Raw genomic sequence first — 6,686 nt, 5'->3', positions numbered from 1 at the left:
GATCCCGAAGGACTCAGATACCTTAAGATCATATTTCTTTATCACTTACAAACAAAAAAAAGAGGTCGAATCGAAAGCCAACCGAACATCCTAACTGAAACACCACACTTGGAATCAAAGTCACCGTCACGAAAAAAAACAGCACTTGGTTGAAAAAAAGTTGAAAAGCCTACGGCCGGTGTCTGGATTGAAATCAGTCTGCACGTTCCGTAGTCAGTGGGGCGTGGTCACCCTACAGGTTACTAAAGCACGAAGTGCCGCCAAAAAATATCCATAAAAAACGTAATGGCAACCTCGGGTCCGACGATCGATGCGGCAACACCAACCCAAACGCTTCGCACGTACAAACGAAAAAATCGCGCCATCTTCACCAACCAATCGCGACACGTTCCCGCCCACGAAACGTTCCACCTTTGAATAGGCCACTCCCAGGCAGCTCCACTAGCGCCACGTTACCCATACAAGCGGCGTAGATCCGTACTAATTAGAGCGAGAGCGGTATACATTGTAGCGTTCGTTTCGCGGACAATTTGCTTCAACCGATCATTAAGTGTTTAAATCCATCGCGAGTTGGTTGTGTCGGGTTACCTCGGAGGGGTAACGCTATTAAAATATCTACAAACATTACCTTTAATTGGACAGAAATTTGTGCTTGTGTGTGTGTATCTCGTTTTTTTTTAGTATCCAACTGTCAGTGACGATCTGCCGTTTTTTCGAAAGCTGATGACTGTTATCATTCCTGTTTAGTGTGTGGTGATAGTCAGTGATTTCTGCGATTTGAAAATGACCGCCGATTAGGACTGCGTACGCCGATTTCGTTCGGACCGATGGTGATGGTGATTAAAAATGACATCAGTGAGGTGATAGCCGAATCGCGGGCAAATCGCGCAAAGAGCACAGACGCCACGTGCTCTATAATTGCGAAATTGTTTATGGATCGTTAATTAATCTATAATTATATTTCTGTCCCGCTCCCGCTAATTGCCGTCAATCATATTTTGATTTCGCATTACCAAGTGGCGTTTTTAATTCGGATTTTCTTTGCTCTACATATTTTTTTAAAACTCTAAACTACTTTTAACTCCATACAAAGCAAAAAATCGGTTATAAATAATTAGAAACACAATAAGCACCATAAAGAAATTATAAAAATCCAAAATATTATCTGTGAATAGACAAGTGGTGAATTTTTTAAATTTGAAACAATATCTAGTGATTTTTTTTTAAATTGTGATAGTGATGCTGTGTTTCCACGTTTGAGGCCAAACAAGACCGTGAGTTTTTAACTTTTTTTATTACCTTTTTCTTCGGATTTTTTTACATTAAAGATGGTGAACCTACACAAATAAATTTTATGTAGGTAACTTTATAAATTTTTAAATCCAGATTTTAGTGACAATTTTATTTATTCTTTTTATATTGTCATTTTTATAGCTAGCTCATTTTTTATGTTTCAAATTTATAGTTAAGTTAAGGGGTGTTTTTTAATAAAAAAATATTTTTAATATTTTTTAGACTTATTTAGAGGTCTAAAAAATTTTTGTAATATTAGGCTCATAACCCAATTACGTTTTTAATAAGATTCTAATAAGAACTTTCATAAGTAGGTAGGTAGGTATCTAACAATAAAAAAAATATATTAATAATGTTTAGTTTTCTGCATATATTTTTTAATAGTAGGTACGGCACCTATTAGTTAATGGATTAATGTATTTTTTCTATCATAATTTAAGATTTAAGTTTATAAAAAATAAGTGATAGTAGCTACCTAATATAGAAAAAAGAAAAATACCATATATATTTGAAAAAATATTTTTCGTGCTTCAAAAAGTACATCTTACATCGTTTTTAATTTTTTTAACAAATTTTTTTACTGGCCTAAATTCTAGAAGTAAAGTTGTTTTTTTTATTAAAAAAGAGTACATACTCGTATAGAGGTATTAGCTAAGCTAACTTATCCTAATAACTATACAAATCATGCCCACGTCGAATGGTGGCAAGAATACTGACTGCATTTCCGAGCGGTACAGCCACCCTTTGCGCTAAAATCTAAAAGCCTTCTAAAATTATCTAGATAGGTAGGCATTTACCTATTTGTTTTACCAGTTTTAACTTATGTGACATGATTTTATTATTAATTACCTACCTACTAAAATAAGTCATAAGTCGCTTTAATAAATTAACTACATAATGATAGGTAGGTATGCAGATGTTTTTCATTCTAAGCTTGAGAGACGTGATATTTTTTTAATTGTACTTATCGGAAAAGTTGGAAGTGTATGCCGCGGACCGGATTCAAACCTATACGCCCTCTGAATCGAAGACGGAGGTCATATCCACTGGGCTATCACCTAGGTACTCATATATGAGTATGTAACTATAACTAAGTACATAAATCGTCAATAATATATTGACGATTCAAGATGAAAGAAGACCAATTATTGTGCGCCCACACGTTAAGGAAAAAAATCTTTTTAATAAAATAAATTAACTGAGAGAAAAAATCAAACAAAAATATTTTTGGCTTCAGTATCGATTGTATAATGCCCTCCAATAAAAAATTTCAAAATATCTAAAATGTACAGAATCTGACCTGATAGTGTTTTACTATAGGTACCTACCTAAGTATAAAATAGATATAGATAAGTATAGATAATTAATTTTAATCTTGCATCTTCAGTGGAATCCAATTGGCTTTAAGCATTTTTGCCTATACTTACAACAAAATATATACCTACGGGTATGTAATAATTGTTCAAAAAATCTGATAAGCATCATTTATATTTAACTCCAGTTACCTGCTGTAATATAAATGTTTATGTTCCAAAAAAGAGACACGTTTTCTTTCATTTTTTGTTGAAATTCCCAAAAATCCTTTTTCAATGAGCGTCTACGTCGTAGAAGGAATAATTCAGGTAATTAGGAACATTAAGAAATATATTTAATATCTCCCAAAGAACGCAATGCTCTAAGATTATAAAATTCAGAGTTATTTAGCATTTTCGAAAAGTGGAGCATCTATCCTGGACTTACCCTAGATTTGTTTTCGTTTGTTAAGCTTTGACGACTAAGCCACAAAAACAATTTCAAAAATACTTTCACTAATAGAAATCTACATTATCAGCGCGTGATAATGTAGTTTTTAGTAAAAAAAGAAAGAAAGATATTTATTTCATAAGTAATGCCACATATCACATTACGAAATTCTAAAATATGGCTTAACTGTCCACTCAAACAGTGGAGCTATAAAAGAATACAAGATAATTAAGAAAATTCTCTGGCATGTAGGTTTCCTCACGATGTTTTTCCTTCACCGTTTGAGACACGTGATATTTTTTTTTTAAATGCACACAACTGAAAAGTTGGAGGCGCATGCCCCGGACCGGATTCGAACCCACACCCGAGATCATATCCACTGGGCTATCACGTTTTACCACATACATCCTATAAAAAAGTAGAATCACTCGCTCGTACATTAGCTTTGGATAAACAAATACTAAAGTCAAATTAAGCACTAAATAGCTATTCAAAGTCTACCTGGTTTTACAAGTTATATTAATAAACACAGTTTAAAACTTCAAACTTAACCGATTAAAACTCCCAAATGGGTTTTATTACAGCAATTACAAGTCCAAAATACCGCTTTCCACTAAAGAGTCGGCATCGTCCGCAAATCGATAGTAATTATTAATGTATAGCATAACATGCCCCATGACTGTCCTAGTGGGAAGTAATAATAAATTAAACAGGACATGACAGTTGGGGGGAATGGACTACGGTTGGAAAATAGTTGGCAATCGACAGTTTTCTGTGAAATATGAATATTTGTGTGATAAAATTTGCTAATAAACCACATACAAAAAAGAAAATAAGGAAAAAAAAAGATAAACGCGTTGATTTCGAAATTATGCCAAACATCACAATATCTCCAGTACACCAGACAATACCCTGCAATGTGTGGCATAACCCAGAAAATGGCCCCAGCTAGGCTATTCTGTAACGATATTTTTATAACTCGCAAGTGCGAGTTTCGAATTTATCTCTGTCTCTCCCTGTTTAACACGATACTTTAGAATGTGAAAGATAGCGGTGAATTCGATACTCGCAATTGCGAGTTATACAAAACATCGTTAGAGAATAGCCGTGCAGCTCAGCTTATTGCTACGTGACCAAACTTTTCAGATTAAGTTTTTCTATGCGTCCCTTTTCAATTATATATGAATAACAATTTGAAAAACTCAAAGATTACCATAACATTGTACGGGGTAAGAGACAAAGTTTTTATAATAATCTTTTTAACATTAAAATGGAACTGACTTTAAAGACGTATTTCATTTATTTTCATTTTAACACAAAATTACAAAACCAATTTTCATGAAAATGTAATGGGATCAATCTGGAAGTATACTCTTTCAAAAGAAAAAAAGAATCTTCAAAATTGGTTAACAAATTACGAAGTTATGAGGTAACAAACATACGCGTCGAATTCAGAACCTCCTCCAATTTTTGAAGTCGTTTGAAAATAAGCCACTTTTTCTCATCGAAATGCGTAAAGTAGTCACAACAACTTGTTATTTACTTTAGTAGCAACTAAACAGACAAACCCATCAAGTTTAATGTATTACAGATTGTTAAAATGACCCATGATGTAAATCGAATTCGTGATAAAAGTGTTAAAGATAAGGCCATGTGCCTACTGTAAAACAGGCCATCACACACTACCTACCATCTGCCATCCATAAAAGTACCATAGAATATCGATTAATTAAACTAAGTACTAACTAAGTACCTAGAAGAATGCACTAAAGGCATTATACCCTTTAACAACTTAACGTTTTATAGATTTCGAGTTCGCTTCTGAAAAAAAAATGGCGTAGGAATGGCGAACGGATGTTTTCCACAGAAGGGTTTAATTTTTTGGCGCAATTAAAAACTTTTACCTTGGCTTAAAAGAACAAAGGTTAATAAAAAAAGCACACGCTTAAATGATTAGAATTCAGGGCCCTAAAACTTTAATAAAAATAAAATATAAATGTGCGTGATTAAAAATTTTGCACTACGTCTACGAGAAATTCTTACGAAAGTACAAAATAATTTCAATAAAAAAACTACCTTCTAAATCGCGAGCTTATTCTGTTTTGAAAACAGAAAACAAATTAATTGACTTTAATTAATGTTACGCTTATTCAGATGTAAGATACTTACCTAATTAAAATGTTGATGAAAAAAATAAAATCATACACAGGTATGGTACAAAGTCACTATTTTATGTAGAGTACCTAGTTATGGATTATTAAACAAATTTTTTGATTATCTAGTCCTGAAATAATTAAAGTTCTTGCAAAATCCGTTTTGTTAACTTATAAAAAAAAATTTTTGGCTGTGTGGTCGCCGATCTTTGCCTGTTGCAATAAGAAAAAAAAATAACCTGATGACGTTTCCGTCAAACGTCAATTTATCAAAAGGCCGCCATCTTATCGTATTAGCCGTACATGGCGTTCAGTAATTACAGTTATAAGGCGCATTGTATTGTTTTCCGATTGAGACGTCTCCATAATGAAATCGTAATGGCGTCGGTACGTTTAATTGTTTATGAATTATTGAATGATTTACGGGTTTTGAACATTTTTCACGCGACACGAGAAAATGTATTATATTTTCTCAGAGTAATAAAGATCATACAGAGTAAGTCGTAACAAGCAGCGTGGTGAAGGCGGTGAAACTCATAAAAAAAAAAACAAAACGTCATGCGTCTCCTTGACATTCGCTTATACAATTTTTTTTCATAATTTGTATTTCAAAATTTAACACTAACAATTATGTAAACTAATATAATAATCAATAATTATCAGTAAAAAAATACTCCATCCTATTTCTTTAGTTTTTGTGAACAGTTTTTAAAATATTTAAAAACACAAGACGCCATTTTTCTTAATATTACCTATTGAAAATTACTGATGCGACGGTTCGTGTCGTACTGACTTGAGAATGTATTCGTTTTTGAATTTTGTATTTGGAGCGGTTACGACACTGTGTACCTATATTTCCCAAATTTTACAATACTGACAAATCGTAACTCACAAGGTAACAAGTATCTAAAACTTTCATAAAAAATGGCAGTTATAGACTGCCGATAGTAAAAACTTAGAACGTTTAGTATTAAAATTTGAAATTTTATAATGTTTTTTATATTGTTTACAGTGCCTGATTTAGGGAACTTTATAACCCTAAGCAATTTTTTGCCTAAGACCTTGGGAAATGGATACCAAAAAGTGGTCAACGCGGTTAAAGAAGTTTTCACTCAAAAAAATTATGATAAATGTTATGCGTTAGCATTGTTTGCATTGTAAAAAAAAGGTGAAATATTTTAAAGCTTACTCTATACAAGGCCTTTCGTAACACTCTCCAACTGTATCTTAATGTCTTTTCAGTATTTTCCAACTAATTGGAGGGAAAAGGCTAAATTAATAATATTGGTCATACGACCAATATTCCCTAGGACTATAAAGGCCTCTCAGCAAAAAAAATTAAGTTCCCGCTGAGCCTGAAATAACTATAGAAAGCTATGTTATTAGCGAGTGATATGGGCGATATTTTATTCCCGAATTCCCGCTGGAAACTAAGCGGGTGACACAAGACTAGTGTCATCATCATTAACGATCCATAATCGGCTCACTGTTAAGCAC

At 33.0% G+C, this 6,686-nt stretch overlaps 1 protein-coding gene across 3 annotated transcripts in view; it reads left to right on the top strand.

Moving 5' to 3' along the window:
• The first annotated feature begins 537 nt into the window (after positions 1-537).
• LOC112055223 (homeotic protein distal-less) overlaps positions 538-6,686 on the top strand; it is a 133,271-nt gene continuing 127,122 nt past the window's right edge. For 2 of the 3 annotated variants that reach the window (XM_052887174.1, XM_052887172.1), the window contains exon 1: positions 539-1,274. The gene's annotated coding sequence lies outside the window, so the exon portion shown is untranslated. Of the gene's footprint in view, positions 1,275-6,686 lie in introns of all 3 variants that reach the window. The other variant, XM_052887173.1, reaches the window with a different exon arrangement.

Source organism: Bicyclus anynana, chromosome 18, assembly GCF_947172395.1.
Source record: "Bicyclus anynana chromosome 18, ilBicAnyn1.1, whole genome shotgun sequence".
Classification (NCBI taxonomy): domain Eukaryota; kingdom Metazoa; phylum Arthropoda; class Insecta; order Lepidoptera; family Nymphalidae; genus Bicyclus; species Bicyclus anynana.
The sequence above is the reverse complement of the archived record's forward strand: the minus strand, read 5'-3'. Positions and strand labels throughout refer to the sequence as shown.